Source organism: Neopsephotus bourkii, unplaced genomic scaffold, assembly GCF_033783945.1.
Source record: "Neopsephotus bourkii isolate Nb327-2 ecotype Australia unplaced genomic scaffold, CSIRO-AGI_Nbou_v1 NB_369, whole genome shotgun sequence".
Taxonomy (NCBI): Eukaryota; Metazoa; Chordata; class Aves; order Psittaciformes; family Psittacidae; genus Neopsephotus; species Neopsephotus bourkii.
In genome coordinates, this window is record NW_026900875.1 from 535486 (window position 1) to 559350 (window position 23865).

The 23865-nt window shown below is 47.8% G+C and overlaps 1 protein-coding gene across 5 annotated transcripts in view; it reads right to left on the minus strand.

Moving 5' to 3' along the window:
• DIS3L2 (DIS3 like 3'-5' exoribonuclease 2) overlaps positions 1 to 23865 on the minus strand; it is a 201042-nt gene that overhangs the window by 11510 nt on the left and 165667 nt on the right. The gene's annotated exons all lie outside the window — the stretch shown is intronic.

Sequence of the window (23865 nt, forward strand, 5' to 3'; positions counted from 1 at the left end):
CACAAGTGCAGCTCATTGCAGGGCTGCATCCAGCATCCAGGTGGTGCAAGGACTCTGGGGGCTTCTCCATGCAGGATGGGGTGAGCCCCCCACTTTCCACCTCTGAATGTACATGCATTGAATGGAAATCTCCAGGACTATATGCTGCAAAGAAAAGCAATCCCAGTGCTAGAGATCATCTTTGGAGGATTTATGGGTTGTGCTACCAGCTGTAGGGCTGTGCCACAGGAGACTTGTTTAACTGGGCTTAGACAAGCAGAGAGATGTGCTTAACTGGACTTCCTGCTATTTGCTGCATGTATTCCCAGGGCTCCTAACTGGTGCTAATTGCCAAAAAAAAAGATAATAGATTTACAGAAGTAACCTCATCCTCTGAGCAATGCCCAAGTGAACTGTCACTTATTATGGCTCAGCCTCATTGCTCTCAGAGGAAAAGCAATGCTTTTGCAGGGCTGGCTGGGACCCTAGGGCTGGGGCTGGTGCTCCTGCAGCTACTGGTCCTGGCCATCACCAGCAGGACGTGCCAGGTGAGATGTGCAGCGTGCTGTGCTCCTGTGGCTGCTTGCTACAGCAGTGATACATTCCCGGCTTGGGAATACTTGCCAAGAACTGGAAAGGAAATAAAGACAAGCCCAGAGGAGGAATAAGCACCTGACAGTTATAATGAGCAATAGAAATGTTTGTCTTTAACGGGAAGGTGCTACCTTAATAAGAGCTTTGTGGGTTCTCCCAGGGGTCAGTACCGGACCCCACAGGGAGGGCAGGAGGGACACCCTTGCACAGGGGTAGTGCAGGGAGCGGTGGGGAGCAGCACAGCCTAAGTGGGAACAGGCTACCCGTCCTGTCCTCTAAAAAGCCTGCCAATGACTAGATGCTACCTGAAGGCCAAGGGCTGGGTGAGGGGCAGGGCCCCGTGGGAGCCGGGTCCGTACACACCTTGAGGGGCGACTTCCAGGAGGGCTGAGCCAAGCTCTTGCTGCTCCTGTGCAGCTGAGCCAGCAGATGGCAACAGCGGTCCCTCTATGGCCGCCGGCACCAGGGGGCTGCAGGACAGCACGCCCCAAGGCTGCCGGGCACCGGGCTGCGCAGCACCAACGGGCGGGAGGCAGGGCAGCGAGTAGCACCCAGCGGGTTATGTATGGCAAGGCCATCCCCATCTCCAGACAGCACAAGGGCAGCTGTGGTCTGATGACATGTGTGAGGGTCTGCCAGCCCACGCTTGTATCTGGGAAGCCCCTTCTGCACAAGCTTGTAGCAAGGCACAGAAACCAGCATGGCCTTTGAAAGGCAGCGCCTCTCCTTCCTACGAAAGGAAAAGGGAGACATTTCCAGTGCTAGCCCAGAAATACAGATGCACACGTGGGCAAAGCTTGGCCATGGAATCTCTGCTCCTCTCTTGAAATGTGGCCTCTACAGAGAGAGGAGCAAACCCATTTTTAAAGACAAAGCAATAAATACCTGTGAACAGCATCCTTTGTCACAGGCAAAATGGCTAGAGAGGAACACTAAAGTGAATACTTATGCAGCTGCTGCCATTCTTGCTCCTGTCCAGCACTAGAGTGTGAAGCTTTTTACCCCTTACCTTCATTGACACTTTGGGCTAGATGCAATTTCCACCTCATCATTAAGTTCTGCATTTTGTTCTTCATTTTAGGGCTTGAGCTTTCATATTTTCATGGAGATAGGCTTGTTCTGATGTTGTAAGTAGCACTGAATTGAACATAATACCTAAGCACCCTCCTGCTTTTACACCCAAAGGAAAACTAACAGCACGCACTTCCTGCTTTGCTCTGCAAGATCCCATCACCTCTCCCCTCAACATGTGGAGCGCCAGGCCCCCAGACAGCATCAATGACAGACCCCATCAAGAAGAGGTACCTGACATGTGGCTGAATGGAATGCATGGTCAGGAAACTCTTACCAGGAAGCACCTGTGACAGGGTTTGCAAGATGCAACCATATATATTCAGAATTGAAAAGCTACTTGTCTTGCTCACTCACCTAAAGGCAAGGGCAGGCTTTGTGAGAGGAAGCTGCAGTTTGGGCTTTCAGAGAGTAGATAACATGAACAAGATCAGACACTGCCCTGTATCCAGGGAGAAGCCCCAGAACCCAATGGGTTGTTTTGTATCTCAGGTTAACAAACCACAGCACCCTGGGAAGGCTGCAATGCCCTGTGGGTTGATGCCAAAATACCATGCAGGGATGGAGGGTACTTTGCAGCTCTGGATCACCTGGCGGCCATAGAACTGCTCCCCACATGCATCGCACTGCAGGATCTCTGCAAAGGATGGTCAGTGTGGGGCTGCTCCATGTTAACTCCTAGACACATTTGGGTTTTAACATCAGGATTTATTTAGTCCCCAGGGAGAGGAAAGCAACTTCCAGAGGGGACAGGTCACAGCTGGGCTAATGAGCATGTGAGCGCCTGCCAGGGTCAGAGGGAATGGGCTGGGGGCAGCAAAGGAACTAGCACCTGCACCCAGAGTTAAGTCAGGTCACCTCTTAAAGCAGAGCAACAGGATCTGTGGCTCAGGACACCAGGAGGGAGCCAAGATCTGCAACAAACAGCTATACGTGGTGGTCTCACAGCACCTAAAAGGAAAACCATACTCCCAAGAGGGGTTCACACTGAGACTGCATGGGATGTTGGAGACTGAGGAGGATGAGCCATGGCTGGGACAGTCCATGAAGCTGGCAAGACTTCAGGTGGTGAGACACAGGGGGGCACAGCAAAGCCGCTGCCATCCTGCCCTGCACACGAGGCCTTTTAGTGGCACTTTCAGCTAACGTCCTCACCAGGGCTTCCACTTGGCAAGCTCTATGTCATGGCTTGAATAAAGGCAATGGATGCTGAGGCAGACAGCAGTAGAGGCTGGCTGGCAGTGGCCAGGGGCCAGACCAGCGTCTGGCGCTGCTATTACTGGGAGCTGCGCTGAATCCCTGCTAACTCATCGGCAGGTCAAACGACAGGAGTTTTGGGTTTTCTTTTTTTTTCTTTCATGAAATGGCCTTGCTGGAGTTTGGCTCAGAGCGGCTGGCAGCCAGGAGTGCAAAGAAAAATATTTCATGGCTAAAAAAATGGAGACAGAAAGACTGGTCCATCTGAATGCGCGCTGAATGAATCCCATGTGAAGTGCATTCTAATGCCATCGCTACAGTTTCCTCTGGATTAGCTGAGCTATCCTTGGCTCCTGGATCCACAAAATCCCATAAACAATCTGATCTGAACTTTTGCCCTTTCTGTGCTGATGCAAGGTTTCCTGCGCTGTCCTGTGGAGAGGGCTGGTGGCTGTCGCTCCTGTAGATAGATGCCCACAGACCCTGGCTGTCCTTCTCACCAGGACTGCAGGAGGAAGCATTTCCAAACCTGTTCAATGCATCATTTAACATGTGCACATGTGAGAGGGAGGAGAAGGAGCAGCAGGACAGCTCGCAAGCTCTCTAAGCATCTTCTGCCTGCTCTTTCAATACCCAGATTTTGCCTATGAGTTATGGGCTTGGTGGGGGAGTTAGTGGGTGAAACTCCATAGCCTGCCTCATGCAAGAGATCAGCTGGAGTGTACAGATTTCGAAAGCACTCATTTCTGAGTTTCAGACGTGATCAAGGCATGCCAGCTCCAAAATCCCACCGACCGCCAGGGAGATTTCAGGCTCCTGAGATGCTATTAAACACAGAACTTGGTGATTTTAAAGTATCTTAAATGATGGTCACAGCTCCAGTAAGCAAACAGCCACCTATGAAACCCTCCAGCTGAAGCGGTTTGACAACATCTCAGTGACAGCCCCAAGCCCAAGCTACTGGGCTCAGGTTCTCACGCAGCTCCTATCATAGCCAAACATCTGTGGGATGCGTGAAGAGGAGCTGCACATAGAAACTCTGGAATTGCTTTAGTATCAGCATTACTATTTGCTCTGTAAAAGGTTAGCTAGACCCTTTCCTAATCTCTTGATAGCAACCTGGAAAAACTCCTCACATCCTCAGCAAGCTGGTTGGCTGATGGCAAATAAAATAGTGGTTCTCGTGCCAACTCTCTGCACAGTGAAGCAGGGCAAGTGAAATGCCTGTTTGGCTCCTTGTCTCCATGGCAATGCCGCCAGGCTATACAGCAGCCACTGAAGTGCCCACTCTCCCTGATTAACTTGACAAATGACATTAGCTAACCAAGGTTCGCTGCAAGGGAGAGACAAGGAGTACTTTGTTTGCAATCCAGTAAGTGCTGGAGGGAGGCAGGCAGCTTGGCTAAAGCAAAGTGACACTAAAACATCTGCTGTTCCACTAGTGTAGCAGACCTGTAAGCTTCAGAGCAAACAGCAAGGTAGGTCTGAACAAATGAACACAGCTCCCCCTCCATGCTGTGTTTCCACCTCCATCCCCTGCTGCAAGGTGTAGCCGCTGGGTGTATGCAGGCGTTGGAAGTGTTCTCATAGCTGAGGCAGCATGTAGCTCTCCCATGGCAGGGTTTGAGTGTTTTTTTTCACTTTTCACAGGCTGGAGAAGTCGGTCCTTTCTTCACATGTAGCTCATTGTGGAAACCGGCTCCCAAAGGGAAGAGCTGGAGTCTGAGCCGCCCTTGCAACAGTAGTCCCTCTCTCTGGGTTAGCTGCCACTAGGTAAATCTCAGCATCCTTCCATCATCTCAGGCTTGAGCCAACTGTAACCAAATAATCTCTGGAAAAGTTACCAAACTTCTTTCCCCTATCACATTACAAAATGATATCTGCTCCTCTCCATCTTGTCTCCCCTTTACAACTATTGCCCCCACTGCACAGGGAACAAGGCTTGTGCTGTTCAAAGTCCTTCCCATCTTCAGATGAGTTTACAATCCTGGCTCAGCATGGTTTTGTGCTTCAACCACCTGTCAAGGCCTTTGGTTTCTCAGTTCATAGCTACATGTCTGCCTCAGGTGTCCAGCTCCACGCTGGATCCAAATAGGGTTAGAACAGGGTTAGGGGAGTATAGCTTTGAAAAACTGGGTTTGTGTATGAACCAAACAGTGCAATGGAAGGCTAGTGCGGGGAAAACGAAGCCTGGGTCAGTCTGCGTTTGAGAGGGCTCTAAAGACACTGATGAATATACGTCCCCTTGCTAAGGGCAGTACATTGTTGAGAGCTCTTTCTCTCTGCTGGCTTGAAGGGGATTATTGCTGCAGTGAAATGTCATAACAAACAAGAAGAGATCTATAGCCACCTCTTGGCAGTGGGACTCTAAATCCTGCTGAATTCACCAAGAGAAAGTCACCTTCCACAAAATGCTGCAAACAGTCCAGTGCACATCCAACAGCAGCAGCATTATCAGCTGAAGGAAAACGATAAAGAAATGGCACTACAGTTCAACCAACAAACTCTCTCCAAAGTGTTAAGTCCAAAGATGTTGGACGTGGTATGACTTTTTCTTCTTTCCTTTAAATCAGGTACATTTATTTTTTATTATAGCTCTTCCATGAAGCAAGGGAACTTGGGAGGTTTCTATAAAAGCACTTCTAAAAGCAACATTAGCTAATCCCACATCTCCTGAGAGCGTAGCCAATGACAGAATCATGCTCTTTGGCGAGTGGCTGGACCGGCACTTACAATGGCTCTTTTCCATGCAAAATCCTGCAAGAATGGTGTGCTGTCTTCCTGGTGACACTCTGCCTCTCCAATGAATCTTCAGCCACCCACTCTGGAACAGCACTGCTACTTGGAGAGTTATGTAAATCAAATCCCCTGTTATCCAAAAAAATTGGACTGCAGTGTTATATGTGAGCCTTGCAATGTTGGTGTGGAGCTCCTTTTGCCAATGATTGTTGCCAAAAGACCAAAAGCCCTACTTTCTTTTGAAAGAAAAAGTAGTAAAAGGCAAAACCCCTGGCAGTTCCTGGCTTGATGAAAGTCATTTGTGCTCCTTTCTCAACTAGTGGTGGCCTTAAAGCATAGCTGAATAATGGAATTACTCCACTTTCACAGATTGCACAATTAGCTCTTAGTTGAAACTGTTAACACTGAAACTTGATGAGAATAGCAGCTCTGAGGCAGTTTTAGATTCATTTCTTACTAAGCTAGAATGGCTTTTCCCTCTAATGAACTTCCCTTCCGGGTATAAAGAATGCCCTTTTTATTATCTATGGTGCCTTTCCAGTAATAGATGCCTACAACACAAATGCATGGGAAGATTTTTGGAATACAAATGTCACTTACTGGCCACTCTCACACCTTGAGGCTGGAAATGCCCTGAGACCACTGTCTTTGCTTTATCGATATGAACTGTGGTAAAGTGGAAAGCCATTTTAAGCTCTCAATACTAAAGCTGGGCTACTGAAGGCATCTGGCATGATTGGGAATTAATTGCTTAAAGCCTGATGTACTAGGTTTGCGCACAGGGATTTAGACTGCCAGAAAAGCCTGAGTTCCTTTGAAATGATCAATGCCACTTTGCAGCCCCATGACATAAATGAGCTGACTTGACCTGACAGCATGACATCAGGCCAGGCGTCAGGGCACTGAAGATGGCACAACCAACCTCTGGCACTTCTTGGCACTCAGCTACATGGATGACAAACTCTCCCTGCCTGGCCTGGAGCTCCTCAGCCTCATCTGTGGATTGTATGGAAGGGATAAAGCTAACACCCACCCATCCCACCACTGTTCAACCTGTCTTGATCCAGAACTGAAGAGTAAGTGTTGCAGAAGATGCAGTCTCTGTGGGCTGCGCCTCTTCATTCAATTTTAATATGACTGCAGTCTGCTCCTTTTCATGCAAATTGGTGACAACCTCCAGACTCCTGACATGAAGCTGAAGAGCCCCTCTGTACCAAAACAGCATAGTATCATAGAATCATAGAACAGTTAGGGTTGGAAAGGACTTTAAGATCATCTAGTTCCAACCCCCCAGCCATGGACAGGGACACCTCAAACTAAACCATGCCACCCAAGGCTCTGTCTAACCTGAACTTGAACACTGACAGAGATGGAGCATTCACAACTTCCCTGGGCAACCTATTCCAGGCCTCACCACCCTTACAGTAAATAATTTCTTCCTTCTATTCAATCTAAACTTCCCCTGTTTAAGTTCAAACCCGTTATCCCTTGTCCTATCACTACAGTCCCTAATGAATAGCCCCTCTCCAGCATCCTTGTAGGCCCCCTTCAGATACTGGAAGGCTGCTATGAGGTCTCCATGCAGCCTTCTCTTCTCCAGGCTGAACAGCCCCAACTTTCTCAGCCTGTCTTCATATGGGAGGTGCTCCAGTCCCCTGATCATCCTCGTGGCCCTCCTCTGGACTTGTTCCAACAGTTCCATGTCCTTTTTATGTTGAGGACACCGGAACAGCACACAATGCTCCAAGTGAGGTCTCAGGAGAGCAGAGTAGAGGGGCAGGATCCTTTGACCTGCTGGTCATGCTCCTTTTGATGCAGCATCTTCAGCTGCTGCGGGACACGGATGAAAGCTTAGAGCTGCACCTCTGTGCTGTGCCACATGGAACAGAACATGGAAGCACAACTTCAGCAGCCTCCCTCAGTCCCAGCTCCAGCGTTCTCTACAGTGTTCTCAGGGCTATCACAGTTTTGAGCCCAGGCCAGAGGACTTCACCCTCAGCACTGCAGACAGAGGAAGATCTCCCTCCAGGAATGACCTTCCTGGGTCAAGAAACAACTTTTTCTACTGGTCTCAAAGAAGCCCACAGAATGCCACTCACTCAGCATGTGCACACAGACCCACATACACCCCTCTCTAATGCCTCCAGTGGCTGGGACCGCCTGCCAGTGCTGCGCAGACCTCTCCAGCCAACCGTATCCTGGGCTGCATCAAAATGAGCATGACCAGCAGGTCGAAGGAGGTGATCCTGCTCCTCTACTCTGGTCTCCTGAGACCTCACTTGGAGTATTGTGTACAGTTCTGGTGTCCTCAACATAAAAAGGACATGGAACTGTTGGAACAAGTCCAGAGGAGGGCCACAAGGAAGATCAGGGGACTGGAGCACCTCCCATATGAAGACAGGTTGAGAAAGTTGGGGCTGTTCAGCCTGGAGAAGAGAAGGCTGCGTGGAGATCTCATAGCAGCCTTCCAGTATCTGAAGGGGGCCTATAAGGATGCTGGGAGGGACTCTTCATTAGGGACTGTAGTGACAGGACAATGGGTAACGGGCTGAAACCTAAACAGGGGAAGTTTACATTGGATATAAGGAAGTTCTTTACTGTAAGGGTGGTGAGGCACTGGAATGGGTTACCCAGGGAAGTTGTGAATGGTCCATCTCTCTCAGTGTTCAAGTCCAGGTTGGACACAGCCTTGGATGACATGGTTTAGTTTGAGGTGTCCCTGTCCATGGCAGGGGGGTTGGAACTAGATGGTCTTGAGGTCCTTTCCAACCCTAACTGTTCTATGATTCTATGGATGTCAGAACCAAACTGCTTTTTGAAAAACCTCCTTTAAAACACAACCCCTTCACACTGCCCAAGCATTTCTCCGTGGGGAAGATGATGGCAACACTCAAAAGGATTTGCAACCCCTGTGTTTAGTTCCAGAAGCTGTGTGGCTGGGAATCCCAGCCCAGCTTCCCAGATCCATATCAGATCTCATTTGTCTTTCCAGGCAGCCATCAGCTCACTGAGATCTCATCTCTCAGAGGGAGGTATGATGGCAAGGGACCCGCTCCCTCTCCACAGAGACACATGGGATAGATAAGCAATGACCACTAATGCACACAAATCAGTGCTGTTCAGGTAATGGGTCTCACAAGAGCAATCAGTGCCTGGGCTGGCAAGCCTTACTTTCAGGGAAGTATTAGGATGCTCCCAAATGGGGTGCTGGTCAGCTGCCCAGGGCCAGGGGAGGTCTCAAGACAGCTTTCTCCAGCCTATGGGAATTCCTTTTGGACAAAAGAGCACAAAGCCAAACTGGGTCTGGGATGGTGCAGAGCAGAGGGAAGATACCTCACACCAACACCCAAAGCTGGACTAGCAGTCCACATTCCTGAGATGTGCAGTCTGATATGCCACTGGCTCTGCAAGTAGAACTTATGACAAGATGCGTAATATTAATGTCATCCAGAGTCTGGCTAAGAGGGGAATGGAAAGAATTCCTGAAGAAATGCAGACAGCCCCTCTCCTGACAGGAAAGTCTCCGGCCCCACACGTCAGGCCAGCACAGCCTGTTATCAGGCTGCATTTCCCACTGAAAGGAGGAAGCAGGAATGAAAGGCACTTTTTCTTGCCATTAAAAGTCTACGCAAGTGATTTATGGGTCAGAAAAATTAGCAAGTCCGTGGCTGAGTGCTCCGTACAGCAGCATGTGTTACATGGCTGCTGACCAGAAATGCCAAGACCCATTAGACAAAAGCAAAGGGCAGCACGATAGAAAGTTAAAGATGCTTTTTGCCCATTTAATTAATTAGCCAGGTCTTTTCTCCATCCTCGGCAGCCTTCATTAATGTAACATTGAAGTGAAGGAATATTAACAATTCAGACAACACATTAACACAACACCTGCAGAACGCAAGTCCATTAGGTAAACAAATGATCTTAAGCTACTGATGCAGAAATAACATCCTGACATTTCCTGGCATGAGTATCCTGTAGAGATACCGTCCATCACTTATGCTTCATTGTAAAGGCATGGCACCTTGTACACAGGGGATGCTCATCTGTTATCAGTTCCCGAAAGGATGAGAAAAACTTACATTTCCATTAAGACATTTGCCAGTTTCACATGGAAAGTGTCCTACTAAAGCCATGTCATAAACCAGAAAGATCAAAAGGGATTTTTAAAGATTTTATCTCTGCTAGCAAGGGATGGAAATAAAGCCTGAAGCTGATAGCTTGCAAATATTAACCTACACTTGGGATTGCTCCAGAATCTGAGCTTTCTATTATGGTGGTTTAATCTGAGACAAATTTTCAGTAAGGAAGAAACAGTTAATCACTTGGAGAACAGACAATATTGTAGGGAGTCACAGACTGCTAGAACCTGCCTTCCTATACCATGTTCACCACCAGCTAATGCTCTCCCAGACATTCCAGCTGAGGAGGCGTTCACACCCTTTGTATGTTTCTCCCAGGCTTTTTTCCAGCTTACCTAACATTGAAGAGTTGATTACTTCCAAAGCAGAAGACAGGACTAATGGACACAGGGGAAATAAAGAAAAAGGGATGAACATCCCAGACTAGAAGCATACCCTGCGATGGCCAATGACCGAGGACAGCATCCATCTACCAACCAGGATGAGACCCAGAACAAATAAGCAGAAGCCAGCAGAAGCTCAGAAAAAGATGCACAACCAAAGCTAGCCAAAAAAGTTAAAAAGATAATGAACATGTGAAATAATCTAAATAATGTGGCAACCAAAGGCAGTGGTAGCACAACAACTCAACATGTACCCCCTGATGTTCAGGCAGTGACTTGCTAAGCAACGTCCTCTTCTGCTGCAGGCCTCTGGTCCAACCTCCTGCTCAATGCAGGATAACTTCAAAGCTGACCTTTTCCAGTTGAGTTCTAGCAATCTTCAAAGTCAAGTATCTCACAGCCACTCTGGGTCCCTGTTCCAGTTCTTAACAGTGCTCAAGTGCTGTTCGGGCTCATAGGAAGAGACCCCAGGAGGAGAAGCAATCACCTGGACTAGCCAGCCTTCATCAAGGGCCTTGCCAGAGGAGGACTGCTCAGGAGAAACTGGCTGCAGATCAAGGGAACTAGAGCAACCACCAGGACCATCAGTTCTGAGAAGATCCACATCAGGAAAATACATTTAATTTAGCAAGGTCCCCAGCAGACAACATCCAAAGGCAGCCACTCCCTGGCTGTGGGATGCTCTGCTGGGGGTGCTGCTTTCCAGTCAGGGCCGTGGAGCAGGGCTTAGAGCACTGTTCCAGTTCAGCCTCAGATTTGCAGTTGTAGCACTGAGCGTGGGCAGGTTAAGGGGAACAGTTGTATCAATGTGGAGTGAGGGATCCAGCTGGCTCTGGCTGTATTATTCTTGGTCTGAAACGACTGCGAAGCACAACACATGAACCTTCTGGTTACCAGGACTTTCAAAGACACGGAAACACTAGAGGGAGGGGAGCAAGGTACAGGGGACACCCACAGCAGATCAGGGTTAAAACAACCAATAAAAGTTGACAAGAAGATGAAAGGGAAATAGGCAACACAGGATCTGGGGATGATGTTCTCTAAATAGGGACTACTGAAATACTCTAGATAGCTTCTGTTTTCAAGTAGCCTCTTGGCAGATTACAACATCCCAGAAGGTTTTATATCCAGCTCCTACACTCTTAAACTAAATATTAGGTGAGAAAAACATGCTTCTATAGAAAAGTCAGGCATAGCCCTGAGTGAAAAACAATGAGCAGGAGAATGAACGTATCAGGTTTGTTGAATATACAATCAACAACAGGTTTGTTTTTTTTTCCCCAAATAAAGCCAAGGGAACGAAATGCAGAGATGAGCAGGATGGAAAAGCTGCAGGAAACTTAGGTAGTCTCCCCCCACCCCACACCTCCCCAGGCACAGCTCTCACCCTGCCTGGCCTCAGTGGGCAGGCTTGGAGCCATGCTGTAAATTCCTGAGAGCCTTACCCCCTCTGCAGCAGAACAGACCCAAGGTGCAATAGGTCTTTTCCATCTGCAACATCTCTCTCCTGACTTTTATGTGCATCGATTCAAAAGCTATTTGATTTACTGTCATAGGGGTTGTGAAGAGTCTGGCATGGTCTAAGGACAGCCTGAGGTTAAAGGCAGCAATGCAATTTCACCACCCTCTCCATTACAAGAAAATGTTCAGGTCTGGATTTATAGTCACGTTCCAACAAGCCCACACATCACAGCAGGCTGAAATTAGTCTCATTTACGCAATGGGATCAAGAAGAAACTGCTAAACATCCTACTGGAGTTCAGCACACATGGAGAAAGCCAAGTGGCATGGGAGCGGGTGTTGAACAGCACGCTTGCTGACAGAGAGGAAAGCACACAGCTCTGGTGACAGAGGGCTATTTATCTCTGTCTGGAACTACTTACATACAGACAGTAGATGGGGATAGATGAGGTAGTTTCAATGAGACGGTAACAGGTAAGGTTGGGTGGCATGGGACCTACTGCTGTAAGCAAGGAAGAATCATATCCCTAAAACCCAGAGATGGATACGACAACTTTCCAGAGCTGGATTAGTGAAAGGACTTTGTTTCACAGCACATTCCCTCTGCTGTGATTGTATGAAAGTGAAAACAAGCTCTGTTCACAGTGAGATCTTCAAAACCTCACACACTGCTGGGTGAAGGTAGCAAATGTCTCAGTCCCTGGATGTCACAGCCAACAAGCTAACCTGGTTACTCTTGCTAGTTCCTCAACTGACTCTTATGGGTCCCTCAGCTGCATCTAAGAGCAGAGGACCCCAAGCTACATCCACCATAATATCCTGAAACTGCTCCTTTGGGCCAGGGTTTTATTATATTAAGGAAAGTTTGATTACAATGAAGAACCAGGTGTGATGAATAACAACTCTTGCAATGTTACCTTCCAGGCTCTGAACTGAGTTCAGCAACCAGAGTTCAGCAGCACAGACCAACCTCGTGAAAAAATGTACCATCACCAAAAAGTAGGCACACAGATCTGTCAGCACATTTGTGCTGCTGAAACCAATGGATCTCAGCACTGGATTGTGATAAGATTTGCAACACTGTCATCTTGCAGAGCCCTGGCTTTTAATCCTTGGAAAAGAAACGTTTCAGGCATCGGTTCTTGCCTTTGCGTATGAGTGTTGCAAAGCCAAAACAACCACCCCTTTTGGAGCACAGGGCATATCCTGAGATGTCCCGGAGCCTTCTTGTCCTACAGACATTGAGTAGTAATCTCCAAAAAACAAAACAGAAATAAAACCATATATCCTCATGTTTTGGTATGCCTGCAGCCCAGGCCTGACAGATACCTGGCTCTGGGTGCTGCATCTCTCAGACTGATTAACCACTGAATGAGCAAGGTAGCTCTGTACATTTAGAAGAAGGAAAACCAGCATTAAATCTGCCTTTTGTTTCTAAATCACCATCCTGCTTTGGAAAACAATGCCCAGCCAATCCCCAGTGCCGGAATCTATCACTCCATGTTGGGAATCACCAGGGCAAGTCACCACCTGCAGGTACATTACGCTGTGTGAAGCGCAGTGGTGCTTCTACCCATGGCACTGAAGGACCTCAGTGGTTGGAGCTCTTTTGATGGTTGGACCCCAACCAGCCATCTTCCTTCCAGGCAACCCAGTCTGTCATCTCTTCATATTCAGCACTCAAATGTGAATGATGTGGGTCCTAGACCTCTGTTTGCCCACTAGATCTACATGCTGGGTCAACCAGTTTGAAACAGCCCATGTGGCTGGGGGGCATTGCGATCCCTCCAAGCTCAGACTGAGCAGAGAGTTCCCTTGTTCTTCCCAAGCTCTGAAAATCATAGAATCACAGAATTGTTTAGGCTGGAGAAGACCTTTCAGGTCATCAAGTCCAACCATTAACCGGGCACTGCCAAGTCCACCACTAAACCATGTCCTTAAGTGTCACATCCACACATCATTTAGATTACTTCCAGGGATGGTGACTCCACCACCTTCCTGCACAGCCTGTTCCAGTGCTTGAGAACCCTTTTGGTGAAGGAATTTTTCCAAATATCCGATCTAAACCTTCCTTGGTGCAACTTGAGGCCACTTCCTCATCCTATTGCTTGTTGCCTGGGAGAAGAGACCAACACCCACCTAACTACAATCTCCTGTCATGTCACTGTAGAGAGTGATAAGGTATCTCATGAGCCTCCCTTTTCTCCAGGCTGAACACCCTGAGTTCCCTCAGCTGCTCCTCATCAGACTTGTTCTCCAGACCCTTCACCAGCTTTGTTGCTCTTCTTTGGACCCACCTCCAGCACCTCACTGTCTCTCTTGTAGTGAGGGGCCCAGAACTGAACATAGGATTTGAGGTGAAGCCTCAACAGTGCCAAGTACAGGTGATGATCACTGCCCTGGCCCTGCTGGCCACACTGTTTCTGATACAGGCCAGGATGCCACTGGCCTTCTTGACTGCCTGGGCACAAGCTAGCTTATGTTCAGCTATTGTCAACCAACATCCCCAGGTCCTTTTCCACTGAGCAGTTTTCCAGCTGCTCTTCCCCAAGCCTGTAGCATTGTATGGGCTGTAATGGCCCTAATGCAGGATCTAGTACTTAGCCTTGTTGAACCTCATATCACTGCCCACAGCCGATTGATCCAGCCTGTCCAGATCACTCTGCAGAGCCTTATTGCCCTCTGGCTGATCAACACTCCCATCCAACATAGTGTCATCTGCAAACTTACTGAGGGTGCACTTGATGCAATTGTCCAGATCATTGATAAAGATACTAAACAGAACTGGCCTCAGTACTGAGCCCTGGGGAACACCATTTGTGACTGGCCACCAACTGAATTGAACTCCATTCACCACCACTCTTTGGGCTCAGCCAGCCAGACATTTTTTTACCCAGAGAACAGTACACCCATCCAAGCCATGAGCAGCCAGTTCCTTCAGGAGAATGCTGTGGGAAACTATGTCAAAGGCTTTATTAGAAGACTAGTTTCAGTCTAGTTCTGAAATTCCTAGATTGTTTCCTTTCTACCATACTCTATTTCCAGCAGACACCTGGTAAGTTGAAGTCCCCATAAGGACAAGTGCTAGTGACTGTGAGACTTCTCGCAGCTGCTTATAAAATATTTCATCTGCCTCTTCATCCTGGTTGGGTGACCTATCACAGACTCCCACCATAATATCTGCCTTGTTGGTCTTCCCCTTGGTTCTTACCTATAAACACCCAACCCTATTGTCACCATCATGAAGCTCCAGACGGTCAAAACACTCCCCAACATACAGGGCTACTGCACTGTCTCTCCTTCCTTGCCTGTCCCTTCTGAAGAGTTTACAGCCACCCACTGCAGCACCCTAGTTATGCGAGTCATCTGACCAGGTTTTCATGATGCCAGCTATGCACAGTTTTCCTGCTGCGCAATGGCTTCCAGCTCCTCCTCCTTGTTGCCTGTGCTTTGTGCATTGGTGTAGATGCACTTCACTTGGGGTACTGATCCTGCCACCTTTTTGGAGGGGAAGCCTAATTCCTATGTAACCACTCTCAGGTGCTTCTGTAGTATCTAAGACATCAATAACCCTTGTGTCTTTGTTGCTGCATGGATCTCCATCCCCTACCTCCACTGAGGTGGCAACCAAAGGGGCTTGCTAGCACACCCATCCCTCAACCACCAACAACTTCTCTGAATGCTTGTGCAAGGTGTCTGCCATAGCAGGAGAGGTTCCAACCCCATTTCATCCTGAGCGTGTTCCATAACACACTATGACAGATCCTATGTGAAAGGGAAACAGTTCAGCAGCAGTGCATGGATTGCCTATATATTAAAGCATGGGAAATACAGCTTATGGTACGTGCAATCCAGGCACATTATACCCTTTTTGAAAGCCACTCTCCCATTGTTATTTAACATCCTGCAAGTTTCAGCCAGAGATGCAGTCTCCCATCCGCGCCCCGAACTGGCCTGGGAATGGCTGGGAAGAAGAAAGGGAGCTTGAAATGAACTGTGGAAAGATTTAAGTGCTCTAACTGTTGCTTTCCAATACAATTTTCCACTTGGGGCAGGGGAAGGAGGAGAGCCTGACAGCAGTTTAGAGCCAGTCACAATTGTGACAGGTTCTTCTTTTCCATTTCCAACCAGCTCACAGGCAGAAGGAGTACTTCCATTAATTATCACAGCCTGATTCCAGCCCAGGGTTTCAGAGCAGCAGTGGCAAACTTTTAAGACCAGTTAGGAACAGGTCCTGCCTCAAACTGTGTTATTCAACTCAGTGCAGAAAAACTGTTGTTCATGGAAGCAAGAACCACTGCAACTCTTCCTATAGTATCTTAGTTTGCAGCTAAGAGCATCTCCCATAGGCAGCACTACTACTGCCAGAGAAGAGGATCAGACAAATGACTTCCCGTGCTCCAGACTCTGAGAAGAGGTTAACAGTCATTTAACAGACAGATCTGTTGCACACCCAAGACATAGGCACACGCACACAGAAAAAAGGAGCTTAACAGAGGAGTACATCACTTCTGCCTCCTCTCTGGCTATCAGAGATTCCTGCTGCAACTCTAAAACTATGTGAAGCTTACTGCATTTTTCAGTACTGATCGTTGCATATGCAGCTTGGAAGTGTGCTTGTGGTGTTTCGGTAGACACAGACAGCTTGAATAGACACAGCCCTCATAGAATTGGGACAAAATTATTATGAAATGTTGCTGTGTGGTTTCTCCCACTGCTTAGCTTCATTAAAAATTACTAAAGATCATTATAGAAAAATGGCTGCAACTGGGATGTGCCTGCACAGAGACTAAGCATATCCTACCTCAGCATTTCAGCCCGCACTGTCCCATGTCCCTTCCTGCTCCTCTGCCAACAGGGCTGATCCACCCTCAGCTGGTTTCCCCTGCTGAGAACCAGCCCCTGCTCCAACCTACTCCCAGCATCTGGCTGCAGGTAACACCCCTTTCATGCTCCGTGATGACAAGACAGGTCATCCTCCCTTCCTCAGTGACAGAAGGTATTTGCAGAGCTGCACCCTCTGACACCCATGGTTTGTGAACCACTCACAGCTATTTTTAGAATTACCCTTTGGCACTGAATAATGAAAGGAGGGAGATGCTGCTGCTGGACACAGCCAGAGCTCTTCCCAGCCACCCCACAGTCATACTGGGACATGCCAGTAAGCAGCTGTTTTGGAGTTCAGGTGATTTGTGGCTCTGAGCCGAAAACAAGCCCAGCCATAAGCAAGGCAGTAATTTCCCTGCCTTCACCACCTGGAACAGCTGATGGCTCCAACTGTGGCAAATTTACCAGTATACAGCAGGCAAGGAGCAAGGTGATGTGCCTGTGTGTTCACAGACATGTTGTAAAGGAGGACTGGCTGTGAATTCAAATTTAGAGTGATTGGGACATATTGTGCTGGGATGCTGAGGTTTACACAGCAGCAGCCCTCTCCAGGTCCACATTCAGCTCTGAGTCACACAGGAACTAGCCTGGGAAGCAATTACTGGTGTACAAATGCTCTTGATCTGCAACAAAAGGATGGCAAGGAGTTTCCCATCAAAACCTCTTGATGCCTTCATCTCTCCCACTTAGGATGGGAGGATACTTCCTCCTGCCTAGACAAGCAAAGCCTCGGCAGAGCTTCTCTCAGGGGCCTGAGGTGCTGGAATGGAAGTGTCCAGTGACATGAATCAGGGGTGAGCCACAGGCACTGCAGCACAGCAGGTTCACCCTGCCAGCATCACCCTCCTTCCCTGCCAGCACTTGTGACTGCAGGAACTACGCTCCATTACGAACAAGCTGTTCCTCTAATTCAGCCCTCCTGACTCTTCTCCTACAGAAGATTTTCCTGAAATTGTCTGGGGCTTTGGCTAGCCAAATGCACTTTTACATCTGATTTTAGTCCTCTAGCTGTCACTGCACCACTCCCTGCAACCCCAGCCTGTGCTACTGAGAGCCACGGGGCAGGAGAAAACCACTGAACCCAGAAAACCCTGCTCTAAAAAAACAGGTCTGTAGCACTAACGTGCTCCCCACACCTCCATCCTTCCCCCTGCTTCCTTGCACACACACAGGCTTTTTATTCTAGCAGCCCATGGACTACCCTTGGACCGAAAGGGAAAAACGTAATAGCAAGTACACGCCTAGATGTTCATTTTGTATGTGCTGACAGTCTCACTTTAATCCTACTTTCCACATTTAAGGTGCTAATAGGAACCTTGATGCATTTCAGAGGGAACAGGCACAGACAGAAGATAGATGCATGAGTCTAAAATGCTACTCCCAGATTTCATATCAAGAGCCGGATTTGTTTATATCCATATGATACAATCTCCATAAAAGCAATCAAGCACCACCAAAAGGAGATGTTTAAATATCTGCACAGCCTTCACACAGACTAGGCATTGCATTTGCTTTTATGATGCAGAATAATAGAATGGATTCCTTCCAGAAGTTCCCAACTGTTGTTATTAAGTATTGCTTCTCTAATAAAATATGCTGCAACATAGAGTAGTACATGATGTGGCATTTACACAAGTCTTTTCTCTATATAGGATTTGCTGGCTTTTAAACAAATCTGTCTCTTCTATACACTACAGAAGCACAAGATGAGTAATTATGTTCTCTGCTTAATAATGTTTTTGCACTGGCCAATTTAACAGCTAATCTCCACAAACCTCTGAGATAGTCCCCCAGCAGCTACATTTGCATGTTGTAATCAAGTCTTGCTATTAAATCATACTTTGAAACAATAGCTGAGCTGTCAATTACAAGCAGAGACTCTCATGCTGGCACCACACAGGCAAAAGCCCTGGATAAACATGCAAAAAGCCACACTGCTCTGCCAGCTAAGAGAGCATCCCTTCACACTATGGAAAGCTCAGGGATGGCTGCACCCACCACGGATCTCAGGACAAGCATCCTTTGTCTCTGTTTTCTGAAGCAGCCAGTGAGCTTGCAGGTTGTTGTCTCCATGCCTGCATGCTGCTCTCCGCAGTGGTGCAAAGCCAAACTGATTTGGCTGTTGTGCTCTTACTCCTCAGGCTGCTTCCTGTGGTGTCTTTGAGAAATTGAGCTCTCCAGGTCCCCTCCTTGGCTTTATGGGCAGAACGGCTTGCGGAGACATGGAGTGAATCAGAGCACTGCACCCTTCAGGGTTAAATACCCTCCTTGATAATAGCCTACACAATTTTCTGGTTTCTTTGCTGTCTTTGTTGATTACAGTACAGCATGAAGATGTGGCTGACAGAGGTGGCCAGGCCAGCACTATTTCAATTAAGTGTCCCTTTTAGTGTCATCATATTTTGGGTGTGGAGCCTGGGAATGGCTGCTGTGACACAGAATTAAGCAGTTTGATCTTCCTCTACCGGCTTAAAATCAGAATCATAGAATAATTAGGGTTGGAAAGGACTTTAAGATCATCAAGTTCTAACCCCCCTGCCATGGAGGGACACCTCACTCTAACCATATCACCCAAGGCCTCGTCCAACCTGGCCTTGAACACTGCCAGGGATGGAGCATTCACAACCTCCCTGGGCAACCTATTCCAGTGCTTCACCACCCTAAAAGGAAAGAATTTCCTCCTTATATCCAATCTAAACTTCCCCTGTTTAAGTTTTAACCCATTACCCCTTGTCCTACCACTACAGTCCCTAATGAAGAGTCCATCCCCAGCATCCCTATAGGCCCCCTTCAGATACTGGAAGGCTGCTATGAGGTCTCCACGCAGCCTTCTCTTCTCCAGGCTGAACAGCCCCAACTTTCTCAGCCTATCTTCATAAGGGAGGTGCTCCAGTCCCTGATCATCCTTGTGGCCCTGCTCTGGACTTGTTCCAGCAGTTCCATGTCCTTTTTATGTTGAGGACACCAGAACTGCACACAGTACACCAAGTGAGGTCTCATGAGAGCAGAGTAAAGGGGCAGGATCACCTCCTTCGACCTGCTGGTCACACTCCTTTTGATGCAGCCCAGGATACGGTTGGCTTTCTGGGCTGCAAGCGCACACTGCTGGCTCATGTTCATTTTCTCATGGACCAACACCCCCAAGTCCTTCTCCTCAGGGCTTCTCTGAATCTCTTCTCTGCCCAGCCTGTAGCTGTGCCTGGGATTGCTCCAAACCAGGTGTAGGACCTTACACTTGAAAAAAAGAAAACATCAAGCGAGCTTTTGCCCTTCTGCTGCGCAGGAAGTTTCCATCCTCTCTGAGCTCCATCCTTCCGTCCTCCCTTAGGACACCTGTGTTACACTTTGACAGGTGTACCACCCCATTCAAACTCCCCACCTGCCACTGTCCCCACTTCTGCCAGCGACTCGTCCCCTGCTCCTCCCTGTCCCTTTCACCCTTCCAAAAATTCATCTCCAAAGAGGTTTATGGAAACCCCAGTTTAGCTCAGCACCATACTCCTGTTCCTGTGCATTCACTGAAGCAACATGTCACTTCTCCTCTGCTCTCCCACAAACCCAGTTTTCACTCCATGGTGACAGGGACTGCAAAGATCTGAGCGACCCAAATGCATTTGTCAAACAACTGCATCAGGAGGCAATTCCTCTGAATTCCCTAAAGCAAACATCATTGCACTGGTCCAGGCTGCTATTGGTGCAGCCTGGAAAACTCTTGCTCTGAACCAGAGTCTGCCTCTCTGCATTCCCCTGCAACATCTGCAAATGTGCAATAAATAGCAGAGCCCTTGTTGAATCCTGCCTTTTGCAGTAGCTGTAGCATGACGCAGAGTTTCAACACAGTGATGCAGACCAGCTGCAGCCCCGCCGCACCGGTGATGTCTTTCTGTCCTAATGATTCTTCGTACGCATTAGCACATTTATTTCTACCTTGCCATGCTCTTCCCATTTATCCAGAAATATGACAAGGTCTCCTTCCTTTTAACATCGAGACAGAAGGAAAGGATAATTTCTTGCTGGAACTGGGGCAGATGAATATAGATTCAATCTGTCTTGCTAATTGTTGGGGACTGGAACTGACCCGGTACTGACCCGGGGCTGGCCCGGTGTGTGAGCACAGGCAGTCTGCTCCCAGCCTCTCCTACTTTACAATGCAAACAAGTTACACCAGATCTCTTTAAGTATGGTGGACCCTGCCTTATCCCCTGTAACCTGGACACTTGTGCCCAGCCCTACGTCACCAGACAAGTGGCACCAAACCAGACGATGCCTGGCTGGCAGCAAGACTGCAAATGAGCACTGAGCTTAAATAAAGCATGAAAAATTCATTAATAAGATGACTTCTCCAACAGGTGCCCTGTTATACTTCAACAGAGCTGCTTCCCCATCTCTCTACGTCCTATCTGACCACAAAGTCCTTCCTACGGGTACTTCCAGTGGGGCCAAGCCAGTGTGTCCTTTCTTGTCTGCCAGGACAACTGCATGTATAGCTGCTCGCTAACCTGATTGTGTTGGGGTGAGTAGGGTTTGCACCAACTCTTTTATTACATCAGGCTGTTTAAGCTGGACTGCCTGAGCAAAATGAGATCATGCCAGACATGCAACACGTAGAAGAGCTTGCACAAGCTGGCTTTCACCAGGGGAAAGAGGGTTGTGATGAGCAGTCTGGATGTTGGTCTCTGCTCAGCTCAGTCTGAGATGTAAAGAAATATCTACTGGCAGCCCAGATGGAGGCAAGCAGCCTGCTGAACAAGTGGCTATCTGATCAGTGAGATGCTCAGTAACAGTTAATCACTGCTGTGTTCAAATGTCAAAGTTAACAGAGGAGCTGGAGGGCAGAGAGCAAGGAGAGAGGGAGGGGAAGTAGGGAATACCAAGTTGTTTAGTTCATGAGGGCCATGAGTAGCATGGCACCACAGAAGCAGTAAAGACAGACAAGACCTTACCCAGGCTAAAACACAAGATCGCTGTGCCCCACATGTGGGCAGGTAGGCAGGTCTGCCTCTACCAGCCAAATGAAGTGTGGCAGGTAACGGTGCCCAAAGCAGCAGGGCTTGCAGTAACCAGGACTTGAGTGGCAAGAATATAGATTCACTTTCCTCTATTCCCTCCTGTTTGATGATCACAAAGTGTCTTATAAACGCTAATAAAAAAATCCCAGAGGACTCTTGTGCTTTCCTACTTTACAGATGGAGGTGGAGCAGAGACAGACGATGTGACTCTTCAGAGACCATGCAAAGGACAGCCTCTGAGTTCGGAGCTGTGACTGGACCTTCTGCCCTGCTTGTGGTGAGCTGATGAGGGGGGAAGTGTGTTCACCAGAGAACAGGGACATTTCCAGATACATCAACAGAAGAAGAAAAACTTGTAGGACATGGTGGCCAATAATGATGCTGCTCATTTAAGGGTGCTTCTGGTCATCAGCCCCATTTTAGATGAGAGGTGAAGGACAAAATTTAAGATACTCAAAACTGATATAAGGAATTTAGAGACATCTCCCATTAAAATTAATGGAAACATTAATGCAAAGTACACTCACATCTTCAAGCAGGTTCTTTCCAAGCAAGATATTTCCATTAACTTGAAAGGAAGTTGTGCCCAAATCCTCTTACATTGCTGGGAATGCCTCAGATGAAATCGGTAAAGTCAGGTTACAGATCCATTAGGCTCCAGATTGACTAATGCATGAGAAATTGGAAGAGGTGAAAATGCTAAGCTGTAACAGGAACCTCACTCAGGGTGACCTTGACACACCAAGGGGCTGAGTACATAAAACATGTTTGTGATTTGAAGCTCCTTTTTTCAATGGAGAAGACGCGGGGAGGTGTGGAGAGAACAGAGTCCGTTGCCAGACTGATTTAGCTGTCCTGAACTGTGGAAAAAACACTGAAAAGCAGCAAGACCCAGAACAAAGCACAACAACCACTGGAAAAGCAGAACTGCTCACCGTTGCTTCTTGGAGGGAGTAAGGAAAAATGCTTCCACTCTCACCCTCAGATTTGTGAGGACATAATTTCAAACAATAAGGTACACTGAATACCCAGCTAAGCAGAGTAAGTGGAGAAAGGGCAGGAGTCAAAGCAAATGTTCTGTTCTTCCAGGCCCAGGAGCTGGCAAAACCCAGCTTTGAAAGAAGTGAGTGGTGTCAGGGCAAAGCTGGTCCTTTATGTTAACACAGAGATGTGTGCCAGGAATTTAAGACTAGGAGGATTATTCCGGCAGCTGACCTCCTGTGCCTGGAGGGCTTCAGGTAGCTACTGTTCCATTAAATCCACTGACTTGTAGGGTCTAAAACACCTTCCAGAGGTGCACTGGCCCTTGGGAGAAAAAGAATTCCCCAGTCTACTCTTTGGACATTTTGCCAGTGGTTAATCTATCTTGCTTTTCAAATGTGTGCTTTACTTCAAGTCTGAATGCTTCAGCTTTCAGTCAGTAGCTCTTTATGAGAGAGCAATCCCAGGCGACTGACAATCCACATGGGTTACTCCAGCTTACACAGCTGATCCCCTGGGAAACAAAGGTACTTAGTGCTAAACAAACCATAGAGGTCCTGCCCATGGCAAACTGAAAACCCTTGCTCTCTCTCTAGGAGAGTGCAGATCAAACAGCAGGTTGGCAAGCAGGAGCAGAAGGTCTATCTACAAGCAAAACATCCTTCACCACCACCAACACAACCCATGCTCTGAGTACTCAGCATCCCCTTCATCACCTTTGGTCTTACTACACTGTCTGCCACTGCATGCAACTTTCCACCATTAGTTTGTACCTAAAGCACATATGAACAGAGCAAAAGAAGGTGGCACATGCACTTGCCCGCTGGTAACATCACAGGGTGGACAGCAAAACCTATACCTGGCAGAGAAGTCACTCTTGCACTATGACTATCCATTCAAGGACACAGAGAGTAAGCCAAAACAAGAACTCCTTTTCCATATTTGTTATGAAAAAGTATGTCTAGAAATCCTCCTGGGAGATGGATAGCTAGGGGGTCTGGTGATTTTGTAGCCAGATCTCAGTTCAGGAGAGGGCCTTCCTTGACACAGAATCAATTCAGTGACATGGGTTCAAGACGAAATTGAGAGGTGCTTCTTGTGAAAGGTTGATTATTCACTGTTTCCCATGTCAGTTCTGTCCTCTGCCATGTACCTAAGGGCTACTCAGAGACCCGTCTGATTCAGGACTACTAAGAAAACCCAGATGCATATGTTGGCAATTCTAGTCCATATATAGCTCACTGCCTTGGGCATATCAGGCATATATATAGGCCAGAGAAATGGTGCTGAAATGCTGCTGAGGGCTTCTAACCACATTATTAAGCAAATGGATATGTAACAGATCTCCAGGGATGACACATGGAGACAGCATCTCTGACTCAATTACAATTGCAGCTGGTTTTCTCACCTATTTGATCGCCACTG